Below are 15,414 nucleotides of genomic sequence, written 5' to 3' on the forward strand. Positions count from 1 at the left end.
TGGGGTGCTGACACGGTGAGTCTCACTGTTAAAGGAATCTTGATATTATTGAGATTCCCAACAAATACCATGTAGATTTGTTCAAAGTGCCAGAGCCACGACAAATGCAGCCGGCATGAAGGGCCCGCCGCGTTTCCAGCCAGTGAGATGCCAGTCCATTTCCCAAGCGTTTCATTATCCACAGCTTTCAAGGACAAACTGCTCCGTGAAGCAAGGTATGCAAATCCACTCTGGTCCCTACAAAACAGAATCTCAGAGGAAACATTTGTCCTTCTTTCTTGTTCCCCTTATCCGGCTCTATTGCTTTTCTCTGGGGCCTCGGCATCTCACCGGAGTTGCATTCCATTTAAAGATCAGGGTCAGCACTGATATCCTCTAGTAATGGACAGTAAGAAAATAGAAGAAATGCAAGGAGTAAGTGGTTTTCTCTCCCTTCCCTCTATCTCGAGGTTTAACCTGCTTCTGGTAACGGGTACCAAGTCCACAGGGACCTGGGTGGTGTATCCACTAGAAACGGCAGCATCTATAGGGAAACGTGTATTTTCCTTGTTTCTGGCCTTCGGCTAGAAGGAAGGGGCACTTCCTAGAGACACGGTACAGGCACAAGAGGAGGAGAGGAAGGGCTCCCCTGGGCACAGCCCTCATGGGGGAAGGAGAGTGGGGCTGGCTGGGCAGAGACCTCAGTGAACAGCCTGACAAACTGCCCCTTTGCCAGGCTGAGAAGGACCCCTCAGGGCCTCACAGGGGCTCACTTCTGTTCAGCTCCTCGGGGCACCAGGCCCAGCTCTGCGCGCTGCGTTTCGGAAACCAGTCGTTTCAGGGTGGCCCTGTAGGACGTGCTGCCCCTCTCGCAGCACAGCAGTCCCTGGCATGGGCGGGGATGGTTGCCAGGGGTGTTCGATGGGGAACAGACCCCCAGAAGAGAACATGATTTTTCTAGGGCTCTCCAGTCAGTGAGCAAGTCGGCCAGCTGTGACTTAGAGCCTGTAACCACGGAGCCCCAGCAATCACAGACAAGAAACGTCCTTCTGTGAATATTCCCAGCTGAGCGTGTGCTGAGGGCTCAGTCAGCGTTCCTTCTCCCAGGAGGACACGCAGATGGCCAATAGACTTGAAAAGTGCTCATGGTCACTAACTATCAGAGAGATGCAAATTAAAACTACAATAAGCCCTAGCTGGTTTGGCTCTGTGGATAGAGTGCTGGCCTATGGACTGAAAGGTCCCAGGTTCAATTCCGGTCAAGGACACATGCCTGTGTTGTGGGCTCAGTCCCCAGTGTGTGCAGGAGGCAGCCAATAGATGAGTCTCTCTCATCGTTGATGTTTCTATCTCTCTCTCTTCCTCTCTGCAATCAATAAAAACACATTTAAAAAAACAAAACCACAATGAGGTACCACCTCACACCTGCCAGAATGGCTGCCATCAACTCACCCACAAACAGTGCTGCGAGGGTGTGAGAAGGCCCCTCGCGCACTGCTGGTGGGCATGCAGGCTGGTCAGCGCGGTGGAAAACAGTATGGAGGGTCCTTAAAAAGTTAAAGATAGAGCTTCGATACGGCCCAGCAATTCCACTTCTGGGTACTTATCCGAAGCAAACAAAATCACTAATTTGAAAAGACATATGCACCCCCATGTTTATTGCAGCATTATTTACAACAGCCAAGATATAGAAGTAACCTAGGTATTCACTGATAGATGAATAGATAAACAAGATGTCACACACACACACACACACACACACACACACACACTCACACTGGAATATTACTCAGAAAGAAAAGGAATGAAATCTTGCCATTTGCAACATGGGTGGACCTAGAGGGTATTATGCCAAATGAAATAAGACAGACAAAGACAGATACCACATGATCTCACTTATATGTAGAATCTGAAAAAACAAAAACAAAACCCAAACAAACAAATGTACAAACAAAACAAACACAGACTCCTAGAATCAGAGAGTAAACTGATTGTTACCAGAGGGGCAGGGATGGGGGGAGGGGGAAGGGGATTATGGTCCATAGTCTTTTCTGTGCAGACATGTCTACAGTGTCGCTGTGGCATGGGCTAGCGGAGGTCTTTGGAGGCACCACCAAACGCATCGCTGAAGTTCACGTTCAACTAATCCATACTTTCCTTCAACACGCCGAAGAATTTTGGGTCCCTAATCCATTGACAACAACATTCTTCAATGAAAACAATTTCACTGAACTGATAGCTCGCTATTTTTAGGGTTCTCTTTCAGCGTCTAAGGACCGAGGCATTTATAACCCACTTTATCCCACTGGGAAGCCTCGGGCAAAGCCCCCAGCGAGTGCAATCTCTTTTCTCGGTAGCAGCAGAGACTGAATTATGGTCACAGCCGGGTGACATGCCGGGGACAGACACAGTGGCCAAGAGGGAACAATAAATAGATATTAAAGAACACTGGGACCATGACCAGACGGAGGCGGCTCAGAGTGCACCGTCTCTTTACCTTCCTGCGAGTGATTTTACCCTTCCCTCCAGGAGTTTCTTCCTTCTTGGGCCCCTGCCCAGTAGCCTTCAGAAGCGTGTAAGCCGATGACATACGCAGCATTCACGAAGCGTGTCTATTTACAGCGCAGTCTCCACAGAGGCTCACACGCTTCGGTGCCTCATCCCCACCTGGGCAGGATCCTGACCTTTGGGAAGTTAAGTGACTTTCCTTGAGGTCATGCAGCTCGTTCAGTGCATGGCCAGATTCAAGCCAGGAGCTGTGAGTCCAAATCCAGTTTCCCTCTCCCACGCCCGGGGACTCATGAAGGACACAGCGAGGGCAGTGACGAGGCATCGGAAGCCCCTGTCTGCAGGGCACAGCTTTTCTGGAAGCCCAGCCCTCTGCCGAGGACGGGGTACAGACAACTCTCCTTGGGGGCCGCTCCATGATTTCTCCCTCTGCAAAGGGCTCTAGTCACACCTCTTGAGGTTTAGCCTTGACTTGTCCCCTGCGTCAACATCTTGGGCAATTTATTGTATCTCCCTGGTCTCAGTTTCTCTATTCGTTAAACAGGCTTAATAATATGTCAGGATTATTGTGAGAATACAGTGAATAATGGACAGAAAGACGAACGTGCAACATGGAAGTGAGCAATCCTTGCGCCCTAGGCTGGAGGATCAGTTTGTGAGCCCAGATTGCGATTTTGCCTGAATTAACCTAAGTGTGTTTTTAAGAGATAAAAATGACTTATTTGCATTAGTAATAAAGGCAAATGCACCAAGACCATGCCTAAAGGCTTGATTAGTGATGTACAACTGGGAGTGCATAAACAATGTCAAGTATCGGTGTCAACAACACGCTGGGCAGAGCCTCACCTCTGTTATCTGCAAGGGCACAAGCAGCTGGACCAGCTGTGGCTTCAGCTGCACCTGACGCGGCCAGGGCCCAGGGAAATGCCAAAGGAGCTGGTGGGTATTACCTGCACTACTTTTCTAATGTGAAAACACTAGGACACGTCAACCTGAAAACCACTCGTATTCCTAATGTTGAAAGTCGATATGGAGTGAGAAGCTAAAGTCCCCACCTTCCCTCCTAGCCCCAGAGCTAAGCGGCTGAGGGCTTCTTCCTGGGGTTCATGGATTGCGCTCCCCTGGACAGTAACACAGCGCCAGGCAAACGGTGGCCACACCTGAGAGTCGCAAGCGCTGTGAGTTCAGGAAACTGACAAACGGATGAGCCTCCAGCAGCCCCCGAGGGCCGATGGTCCCTGTTGTGTAGCCGAGGGGCTAGACAAGAGGCTGCGAGCCAGACCCTGGGCCGCCACAGGAGTCTCAGCCCAGGTCCTGCAGAAATCACTGAACGGAAGGCTCACTGCCAGTGAGGGAGAGGAAAGTGGCACCCCCCATCTCCACAAGGCACGTCTGTGCAAAGCACGGAGAGACCCGGGGAGAAGGGTGAGCTCGTGTTGCCTGGGCCCAGAGGAAAGGCAGCTAGAGAATGTTGTCTATGGCGGCTACCATGAAGCACAATTTTGAATGCGATTAAAAACCAGAGAAGCAGAACTTACTCAAGGTCAAACCACTAAAAATGACTCACACTCATATTCCGGGGCTCCACGTCCAAGGTCCTCTCCCCCATACTCCGCGCTGCAGCACGGTTTGCCCTTTCAAAGGAACGTGTGTTCTGTAATGTTTAACCAGAGTCAAGACATTTCCTGGCTTCAAAGACCGGGACAGGCGACAGAGATGTGCCTGCGTGAGTGGGTTCAGAGTTCACAGCGCGCCGTGACTGTGAGAACAGCCTTGGCTTCTCGGGGTGTGTCAGGTGCACACAGGGAGGCGAGTGAAGTGTGCTTGTGTCCTATTTTCCCTCAACCCACTCTGGCTGGGCCGAGCCCCCGTGGGGACACCAGGCTGCCAGATGCACTGGGCTTTCCCACCAGCACAGACCTGCAGTGGCTCGTGGTGCCTGGAATCTTCGTGTGTTACTGAGACATGATTAATCCTGTGATTGATAACCAATAACTGTCTGAGGGGATTTAGCTCAGCTAATGTTTCATCCACTTTAGCTCGCGCTTTACAGGAATGAGAGTTCCTTCATTCAAACCGATGTCTTTCCAAAGGTGCAGTTGAGGTGCTGTGTGGCCGAGGGAGATGGGATTCCCGCTTGGCCTGACAGAGGGAGGGTAGGGCCATCCCGGTGAGCGCTGGGTCTCCAGCCACGGAAGTAACTCCACTGCGCTCGGCTCACCTTGTGCTTCCCGTGGCGGGTGAGGGACCAGGCCGCTCAGGTGGGGAAGGCGGGTGCTGACAGCTTTTCTGAGACCAGGAGGGCACATGGTGTGTGCAGCCCAGAAGGCCTTGTCTGCCTATCCCTGTGGCCTCAGGAAGGACCTGCTGGGGTGAGGGCCTTGGCAGGGCCACCTCCGCTTCCTGTTCCCGGGGCGGCCACCGGGCGGGGGCAGGTGCGGCGGGAGCAGGGCTGCCAGAAGAGGGGGAGCTTAAAGAAGTCAGTGAGGAGCCAGGAACTAGAAGGAAGCCAGCCCTGAAGATGTCCCGATTGTCTTAACCACGAGCGCTGTTACTGGGGCAGCAGAGCACAGAGAGCCCGGAGGCCACGCAGAGGAGGGCCGTGTTTGCCCAGAGAGTTCGGTGGGTCTGTCCTGGCGCCATAACACCCCTTGTTTCCAGGTGACACCCCTTCGCGTGCCTGTGCTCACTGCTCTGCGCAGCACTCAGCACCGGCCCGACATCAAACAGAATCAATAGACGTGGTGAGCGGCCGACCGACCTCTGCGTGAGGGGGCCGAGAGCCGTGTCCTGCTCTCCGTGGTCACGACTCAGTCGCACGGGGCTCACGGACAGACAGGTGGGCTGGTGTGAGGAGAAAAGGCTGGAGAGGAATCAAACATGGACAGTAACTACGCGGAAGATGCGAATGTGTGTATTTCTCTCTGCTCTGCTTTTAACTTCCTTGCAAGGAGTAAGGAAGGGCTTTTTCTAACTTTTTATAGTTAAAAATATGCTCACTTTTAAATGAAAAAAAAACAAAGACAAAACCCTAACGAACTTTAACAATGTAAAGTCTTTTTGTTGGAATCCACCTATTTTTCTGAAACAATAACAACTATCTACTGACTTCTTACTATGCTCAGGGGGTAGAACTGTGGGTAGGTTTGTAGGCACATTTGTCTACATGTGTATGTGTGCATGTGTGTATGTGTGTATACAAGTTATATATGCACACTCACATATATGTGGGCATGCACCAACAGAGATGATGACTCATTCTTCAAAACCTCGCTGTAACCAAATAAGAAAGGCAAATCCTTCCAGAACAATCCGTTACATAACCCTCTGTGGACACTTGCAGAATGATTTCCCAGCTGATTAATCCAACAGCCTCATCTCCTGCTGGTTTCACCCCTCCCCACCCCTCTTCCTCCTCCCCTGTCACCTGCCCCTGCACCCTCCCTGCCCCCCCATACTGAACCACTTGACATTCCCAAACAAGGTGGGGTCTTACTGGTGTTCGTGCCATTGCACATGTCCTCCCAGCGAACAACCTCATTCAAGACGCAGTGTTCCCCTAGAACAGCAGCCCTCGGACGCCCTCCCACGCCCACCTGTATGGGAAGCCAGGCCATCCTACCCCACGAGGGCCCAGCACAGGCCTGCAGCCGGACCTGCCGATCCTGGCATACCACCAGACGCTGGCTCCAGGGGGCGTGCAGCAGGCCTTAGCGCCAGCACCCAGACGGCCCCCGGCACCTGGAAGGAACCATCTGACTGCAATGTGCCAGTCCCAGGGACAGGTGAAGGACAGGCGGGGACACCCGTGGAGGAGAGGGCATGTGGAAGGTGCGTGAGCCCAGCCCGGAGGGCGGAGGACAATGGAATTCCTGCAGCAGCTTGGCCGGTGTCCGGCCACTCGCCCAGGATCTCCCAGGGTTTCACTTGCTGTTTTTATCTAGAATGTCATCTGACAGAATGCTGCTTATATCTTGTCTATCTCAGAGTCTGTGGTTTGGTGGTAAAAACACAGAAACTCATTTCTATGCTGCCATGGCAACCACTGCCTATGAGAAAAACAAAGCAAAACAAAACAACTTTTGTCCTTGAGCCCATAAAAGAACCAGCTTTGAGACGCTGCCTCGCTGAGATGAAAAGTTCACGCCACACACTCCAAGGCAACCGTGAGGGTGGGTGTGCTTGTTAACCTCACAAACATTTGCAAAGCACCGGCCCTGTGCCGACACCAAGTGCAAATGCTGGCGGGGCTCTCGTGTGGGGACGGGGGACAGCACGGCTTCTCCCTTCTCCATCATCCCTGGGGCACCAGGCTCTGCCTCCCCCCACCCCACCCCCAGAGGGGAGGGCATTTACTCCACCTGCACAGAGGGGTTGGGGGGGAGAGGACTCTTGCCCCTCCCAGTGCCTGACTAGGCCTCACCATGGGTGGGGAGCCCCAAAGGTGAGCAGAGAAAGGGGCTTTCATGGGCGGAAGGCGGGGTGGAGGGGCAGCAAGGTGAGAGATGTGAGAAATGGGAATCAGGAAAAGGAGCGATGGAGACAAGAAATATGGGAAAGAAATGAAATGGAAGAAGATGGAAGAGAAGAGGATGGAGGGTTCTGGGAGGCGCAGGGAGGGCTGGAATAGGGGCCTGTGAGATGGGAAGAGCAGGGAGCAGCGCCTCACGGCATCCGCTGTGGGACGCTCCTGGGGACACGGCCTCCTGCTGAGCCTGTAACCAGCGCCAGGGCCTCGGCCAGCTCTCTGCCTGCCTCTGCCCGGTGCCTGGTCCTCGTCTCTCACCTTCGCGGCTGCCACTCTGTCTTTCTGGGGCTCTGGTCCCTCCGGGACAGGCTATGGTTTAGGGTCGGGGTTTCTCAGCCACTCCCCACAGAGTCTTTTCCTCATTCAATCCAGGGAAATGGGGGGAAACCACTCATTCTTTTGCCTATTCATGTTTTCATTTGCGGTGCAGCCGGTCAGATTTAACATGAGAAACCCTTCCCAGGCACCCGCGGCCTGCCATGGCCCTGGTTCCGCCTCCGCTCCCGCCACCAGCCTCTGCTGACTCCCCGGGCGCTGGCTGTTTCTGAGCTCACCAAGCATCCCTGCCTGCACTTGGCCTTCACCTCATGGTTCCTTCATCCCAGGGTGCCTTTGGGGTGGATGGTAACATGACTCTGTCCTTCAGTGGGTTCAGGCGCAGAGGTGGCCTCCGGAAAGCCTGCCCTCACACATCTGCTGAACATGGCTCCCTTCATGGCCAGGCTTTGAGTTTATTCTCCCACGTCACCCACTGCCACCTCCATCCATCCATCCATCCATCCACTCATTCATGCTTGTCTTTGTCACCAGACTATAAAAGCCACGTGTTGGGAGACATTTCTCCACGAGACGCTCATGTTTCTTCAAGTCCAGGCTCTCATTTCCAGTATGTTCATTTGTAGAACAAGGATCAGGGCAGCTTACTGCATGTTACAAAAGATTCGGGCTCCCTACGCTCCAGGCTTCCCTTCCAACATGCAGCCCCTGCCTGTGGAACTGTCGTCTGGCCCCCAAGTCTCCAGCAGGTGACACCAGAGCAAGACAATGTCGGGACTCCCGCAGCCATACCATCATGGCAGGTACCTCCCGCTTGCAAGCCGGACAACGTGCTTTCCTTAGGCAAACTCTCCAGAGCTGACGCAGCTATTTGCTTCTGCCTTGATGACGAGTCCTCCCTGACCCTCCCGCACACACTACGCAGACCCCGTGTCTCTGTTACGCACTTGTCTGTGTCCAGCGCACGATGGACGGGAACCTGCCATTGGGAGACGTCGCAAGTCCTAGCCAGGACTCCTCCTATGTCAAAGCTTAGGGACATTCCCACCTGGTGGGGCCCCTCTCAACCTCCCAGCTGCCCAGTTCCGCACAGAAAGTCAGTTGAGGTAATCCCCTGACTTTTGCCCAGGCCTCGCGGCATTTTATTCTGTGTGTGAGGGTTATTTATAGAGTTGTCCCTGTGCGCAGACAAGGCTGAGAATTTACAAGGTTGTTTTTGGTGTCTCTCTGATCCTCAGCTGTCCGGGGAATGTCTGATTCACGGGGCCAGGGCGCCCTAGGTTGGAGGATCGGTTTGTGAGCCCAGATTGCGATTTTGCCTGAATTAACCTAAGTGTGTTTTTAAAGAGATAAAAATGACTTATTTGCATTAGTAATAAAGGCAGATGCACCAAGACCATGCCTAAAGGCTTTACGTAGCTGGATTTTGATCATTCAAATTGTATCTTCCTCATTCGATTACATTATGATTTTAGAGGCAACTACTTCTTCTCATTGATTAGTGATGTACAACTGGGAGTGATTACTGCCTATATTTTCATCCTCCAAACGTTTATTGAGCACCTCTTATGTCCAAAGGATAGTGTTGGGCTTGCAATAAAGTAGGCCAACAAGTGCATCCTGATGAAGGGAGAGCATTTTGCGTGCCTTGAGCATAAACAATGTCAAGTATCCGCGTCAACAACACGCTGGGCAGGCTTCAGAGGCGGGAGGACCAGGGATGTGCTCGGTACTTGCAGATTCGAACGCAGAGCGTGGCTCAGAGTCAGCCCTCAATGAGAGCCTGTTTCATTGAAGATGGAAAAGAGAGCCTGTCTTGTTGGGAAGTGTCATTTCACGTGGAACTTGAGAAACAGACTAATACACTATCTCTGGGAAGGAGTCCGACATTTTAGCAAATGCAGGTGAAGGCAAGCGACAGACTTCACTGCCTTTGGTCCCTTTAGGGCAACTTTTCATGGCTTTATTCCCTCCTTCTCTGCTTTATTGCCAAACAGTAATTATATGTGATTGTGACGCGTAGTAATGATTACTGGCGAACACCCTGCTCGTTGCTGTCTTCTCTGTTGCAAAGAAATAATTTTCAGGGTAACTCATGTTTGTTTGTTTTTAACATTTTTCAAAAGTAAGTTGACAACTGAGGCTACTCCGGACAGAGCTGTGAAGCAAGGACAGTGGCACTGGCTTGCTGTTCCCAGGCAGCACTTACTCGTATAACCTGGGAGACAACACTTGCTTCAGTAGATGCTGGTCCTGGACCTCGACCCTTGAAGCACCCTGCCTGCTAATCCATAGCTAATCTGCTCGATAAACAAATGGCCAGAAAATTATATTGTAATGAGTTGCTTTTCTCTGATATTCATATCAAAAGATGGCAGCCCGGGGCCAGCCAAAACTCATGGCCATCGAGAGTCACATAGTGACAGACAAGCTGGCAGCTGCAGTCCATTCTACTGCATCTGCTATGTTTGCACCGTCTCCTCTGGATTTAGAGTCTGTTAAAGCTGAAAAGGGCCTTGGACGTCACCGAGCCTGACACTCTCACTGTAAAATGAGGCCATGGAGGCCGGGGGAGGTAAAAACAAGCAGGAAGCAAGGAACTGGGCAAAAAAAACCCAACTTACCCAAGGTCCTCACTAAGCCAGAGGCAAGCTCCCAGCACCAAACTACACGGACCAAGTGCAGGTCTCTGCAGGCATCAGCCAGAGTTCTTAGCGATTTAAAACCCATCACTTAGCTCTTGTTCTAAAAATAGCTTAATCTCTAATTAAGAACTGAAGTCAAACTGATACTTAATGGGTTTCATTACATGAAAAACAACCCTGGATATTAATTGTGAACCGATTATACAGTATAATTTTCTCTCAGGTTACATCAAAGAGAAAGCAATGTCCATTCTACAAAATAGAAAAACCAGTGGCTGCGTGACCCAGCTCGGGTCAGACACAGTATTAATGTCTTGGCTCGAATGGGGACTCAGATGACTGCCCAGTCCTTGAAGTCTTCCTCCTGAGCCCCAGAACTTCTTTAGGGGGCACTTGTTTCACACACTATCCCCTGCGTGTGCGTTTGAAACTAGTACATTAATCCACGCTCAGGCGCTCACGAGTGTCCCCAGGTAACTGTCACCTGAGATACAAAGAAGCAGGTGCCTATGACAAGCAGTTTCCACCTGCGGAAGCCTCAGGGGGAGCCAGGGCGTAGATGGACCATGTGACTTGTAAGTTTCTACAGGAGTTTCTGAGCTTGAGCTCTGCACCTGCAAATAATAACAATAGTAATGCAAACCGCAGCGAAGGCCCCAAATGCTCACCGATCTCCTGCCTGGCGTTCTCTCTCCCCGCAAACCGCACATGAATGACGTGGAGCTTTTTGGTAACGGGATTCTGACAATGGCACAGCAGCGACAGCGCTCAGGAGCGGACAGCCTGGGGCGGGAAGCCCAGGAGAGAATGCCTGCTTCTATCCAAAGAACGGTTTGTGCCTCTGGAGCAGCAGATTCCATATGAAACAGGCCTCCTCCTCCGCCTGCCAACCCACATCGCACACACCATCCCCTGCAGGGTTTCTTCCCAGAGTTCAGCAAACCAGCTGCGCCTGGGCCTTCGGACATCACAGGCGCACTGTGGGCCATCGTGTCCCTGGGTCCTAGGCCTGGAGAGGCCTCACCAATCATCTCCTCCAACTTCCTACCCTAAGTAGCATGAACTCGGGGAAAGGGGCCCCAGCCTGCTTGGATGCTTCCAGTGATGGGGAGCTCAGCCCCTGGGTCAGTCAAGCGAGGACTCCACCCATCTACAGGCAGGGCATTCGGGGTAACCTTGGGGGAGCAGATCATGGAATCATAGCCTCAGCCTCCTTCTCCGTTCTTCCTTCTCTCCTCATTCTCTTCACAGTCTTCCTCTAAGTCACAGGGTTTTTCTAAGCATCCATTTCATTCAATGGATTGGCTCACACTTAAACGAAGGACCATAGAAAAAGTGTTTGGCCACTTTGCCAGCGGGCCATACTCATGGGTAAAGGGGGAAAGCACCAGTTAAAGATTTGGGGGGGGGGGGTGCTTAAAAGGTGCAAGCAAAAGGCCAGTTGAATTCTCTGTCTAGTATTCCTTAAATCCCTAGGGAATTTCACTTTTTCTGGAGGAATGACATCGGACTGGAAAAGCTAGCTTTTGGACTGTGACCAGACTCCTTTCCTGCCTGTCATGTGTCTTATCCAGAGATTTGGTGTTTAAACAAGGTGGGGGACCTCTCTCTCACACTGACAGCGCGAGCTGCGCTATTTTGCAATCAGCGACTTGTCTGATGATCCAATTCCCTTCTTGAGCCCCAAACTGCCCAGTCGCTTGCATCTCTGGGCGCTACATCCAAAGAGCAGAGCCTTATTGTCCGTGCTACTGAGCCTCCTCACCCGGGTCCACCCCGCAGGGGCGCCACTCACCTCCACAGCAGCCTTGTGCAACTTGGCCAGACATCTGCTCTTGGAGGTGATGCCGCCCAAAGCTATCCAGATGTTGCCCTGAGCCAGGCTGGGCATGGCTGGGCTTTGCTGAACACACACACAGTGGCACCTCAGCGAACCCTGGCTGCTGGAACACAAGCCAAAAATCGCCAGTGGTTTCATCCCAACAGAGGTTCGCCTCCATCCACATTGCAGCTCCTGTCAATGTCCAACAGGGAGGATGGAGAAGGCAATCTGCCTCTTAGTCTCGTCAGTCGAGAGAGACACCTCACTTCCGCTCACCTTCCAGCAGCATGAACCAGTCACTGGGAGACCCGAGGCCACAGGGGCAGGAGTTGAAAGTATGACTGATACCTGAGCGGTCACTTTTCTGATACAAGGAGAGCTCTGTGCCCGACGACTTAATAAAATGCATTTAGAACAAGTCAAGTGGTCTTCAACTCAACTGTAGTCATTTTAGGGACAATGACAATGTTGACACAAGTTCCTCACATCCACTCTGCACCCACTGTCCATGTCTCAGTCCAGCCAAGTCATGGATGATAACGTGAGATTCTGCAAAACATTTTGGAATTCCGCTGGCAAATCTTTCCACCGCTCCATCTAATCATTTATTCATTGTCCTGGCCTCTAGGCACAGAGATGACTAATGCATAGTCCTTTCCTGCAAAGACATCATGGAATAATGGAGAGACGCCTAACTTACGCCGAAGGTGAAGTAATAAGGGTCAACGCTGGGATTCGCAGGAGGAGGCAGGGGCCCCTGGGATCCCAGGGAGGGTCAGGAAAGCTTTCACTGACATATGTTCTGTCCAAATTAGGTCTGAAAGGATGAATAGGCTAGACAAGCAGAAGGAGGAAGAGCCCTGGTAGCACAGCAGCTTCCAGGCTAGTGCTGCTCAGGCACAAAGCCACGCCCTGGGCATGGAGGCCACACGCGTCACCAAGTGCCCATCACGAAAACCACAGGTCCAGCCGAGGAGCTCCAGTGGCACCAGGTAGGGGAGCCACGGAAGGGCTTCCAGGGGAACAGTCACTCCAAAACCTCTGCTGGCAGCTTTGCAACCGGGGTGCTGGTGGCGGCCACCCCTCCAGTAGCCAGCACTCGGAGCCCCCTCTGTGATGGCATTTCCCATACAGGGAGCTGGTTCCCTCGCCTTCGGCTGCCCACGGCTTTCCTAAACCCAGCCCTTTGAGAGCTGTTTCATGGGGCTTCTTGCTTGCGCCCAATACATCCATTCCATGGACCATAACACCTATCTCCCAGGCCCCTGCTATCCAGGCATAAAGGCCATTGTCCCGATTTCCTTACAGAATTAGCAGGACCATTATGCACCTCACACCCTCAGGACCCTCATGTTTTTTATTTATTCTGTCTTTAACGGCTGACTGATCAACAAGCATAATAACCTATTTTGTTCTAAGGAATCAATGATAGATAATGATTGATAATGTGAACTCCTCCCAAATAATATGTTTGCATAGTTGCTGTAGCTTCAGTCTTCAACTCAAAGCAACCCTTAAGGTGGGCATGCCAACCGCATGGCAGGTCAGCAGATACTGTCCATGGCTGGGCTTCCGTCGAGTCCCTGCATCTCCCCGACTCTGCTTGCTGTGGAGTCAGAGGGTCAGGATCTTGCCCATCAGGGCCTCTGAGCAGGTCCGTGGGGGGTGAGGCAGCCATTGCTGCCGAGAAGGAACTGACCTGAAGGGGCTGCAGTCAACCCAGATCCAGGCTCCGTGAAACTGACCACATTCATGGCAATTCCCCACATCCATGGATAAGCATTTCTGCCTCTGGGATTCTCGGGACAGAAGCTCACACGCATTCCCAGGTTCGGACTCTGATGTGAACTTCCACGGCTCGGCATGACCATGGGTGACACCAGGGGAGGTGTGCCAGCTGGAGGTGGACCGGAAGTTCAGGTAAGCAAGTGGCATATGCCTTAGTCTGGTGGTCGGCAAACCGTGGATCGCGAGCCACATGTGGCTCTTTGGCTCCTTGAGTGTGGTTCTTCCACAAAATACCACGTGCGGGCACTCATGTACAGTGCAATTGAAACTTCGTGGCCCATGCGCAGAAGTTGGTATTTTGTGGAAGAGCCCATATTTTGTGGAAGAGCCACACTCAAAGGGCCAAAGAGCCTCATGTGCCTCATGAGCCGCGGTTTGCCGAGCCGCAGTTTGCAGACCACTGCCTTAGTCCATTCTGGCTGCTGTAACAGAGTCACACTGACTGGAGCTTACACACAACAGGAATGCGGCTCACAGTTCTGGAGACTGGGTGTCCAAGAGGAGGGGCCGGCGTGGTTAAACGAGGGTCCTCTTCTAGCTGCCAACTCCAGGACCATGAGACATGAACTTCCTGTTGTTTAAGGGCCTGTTTGTGGCACTTTGTGGTGGCAGCCCCAGCAAACAAATGCAGCAGTGAGTGCAAGGGAACCCAGGTAACCAGCCCCAGCAAAGGAACAAGCAGTGAGTGCAAGGGAACCCAGGGAACCAGCCCCAGCAAACAAATACAGCAGTGAGTGCAAGGGAACCGGCTTGGGGAGAACAGCCCAGGAGGGAGCTGGTGAGCTCTCTTAGGACACAGGAGGCCGGGACTGGGGCCCCAGGGAGCACCCTGCAGAGCTGTGCCCGGTGGACTCTCCCCCTGGGTCACTGAAGAAAAAGGCTCCTTGTCTGAGCTGCCAGCCTCCGGCTCTGCCCCTGACCTGAGGGCACTTTCGTCTGTTGCCATGCCAGCAGAGGAGGTCGGAAGATTCAGGTGCTCTCTTCCGCCCAAAGGCCCCCGCCTCCCCGTGTAGGCTCTTAACCTCACTTGTTATGCATGCGTAGGCTGGCTTTCCTAGGATTCCCGTTCTGAAGTAAATAAGCCTCACTCCCTCCTTCTCCCTGATCTCAGGGTCACAGAGGGTGCCTGTGCAGGAACACTCCATGGATCCTGAATGTGTTAGGGCAAGTTCACTGACTCACGCGCTTTGTCTCTTTGTTGTGCCCAGAAAGAGACACCTCAGGCTCCAAGCCAGTAAACGCACTGCTTTCCTTCCTGATATCACACACACACGCACACACACTCACATACGCACGCACACACACACGCACACACATACGCACACGCGCACGCACACACACATGCACACACGCACGCACACACGCGCGCATACTCACGCACGCGCACGCACACGCACACACGCACACACACACTCACGCACGCACGCACGCACACACACGCGCGCGCACAAAGCGCACGCGCGCATACGCACACACGCGCGCGCACACACGCACACACGCACGCGCACACTCACGCACACGCACACACTCCTGTACATGGACACAGAGACAGAGACACACACACACACACACTCCTGTACATGGACACAGACACACACACACACACACACGCCTCCACATACATACCTGCGTCTATGTGAACAGCCTACACAGCTCTTCATGGACACACACATCTCCCCCCACACCTGTCTACCCCCATGCAACCTCCACATGCACACCCACACCCTCCATCACACAGCTCCTGGTTCAGACCAGACCACAAGAGCTTTCTCAGTTTAGAAACAGGCAGGCGTGGGAGTAGGGGTGTCAGTTCTGGGGGCAGGGATGGATGGCCACAGGAAGAGGTAACTCTGTCACCCTCCCCCACT

Source organism: Myotis davidii, unplaced genomic scaffold (assembly GCF_000327345.1).
Source record: "Myotis davidii unplaced genomic scaffold, ASM32734v1 scaffold401, whole genome shotgun sequence".
In the NCBI taxonomy this organism is placed as follows: domain Eukaryota; kingdom Metazoa; phylum Chordata; class Mammalia; order Chiroptera; family Vespertilionidae; genus Myotis; species Myotis davidii.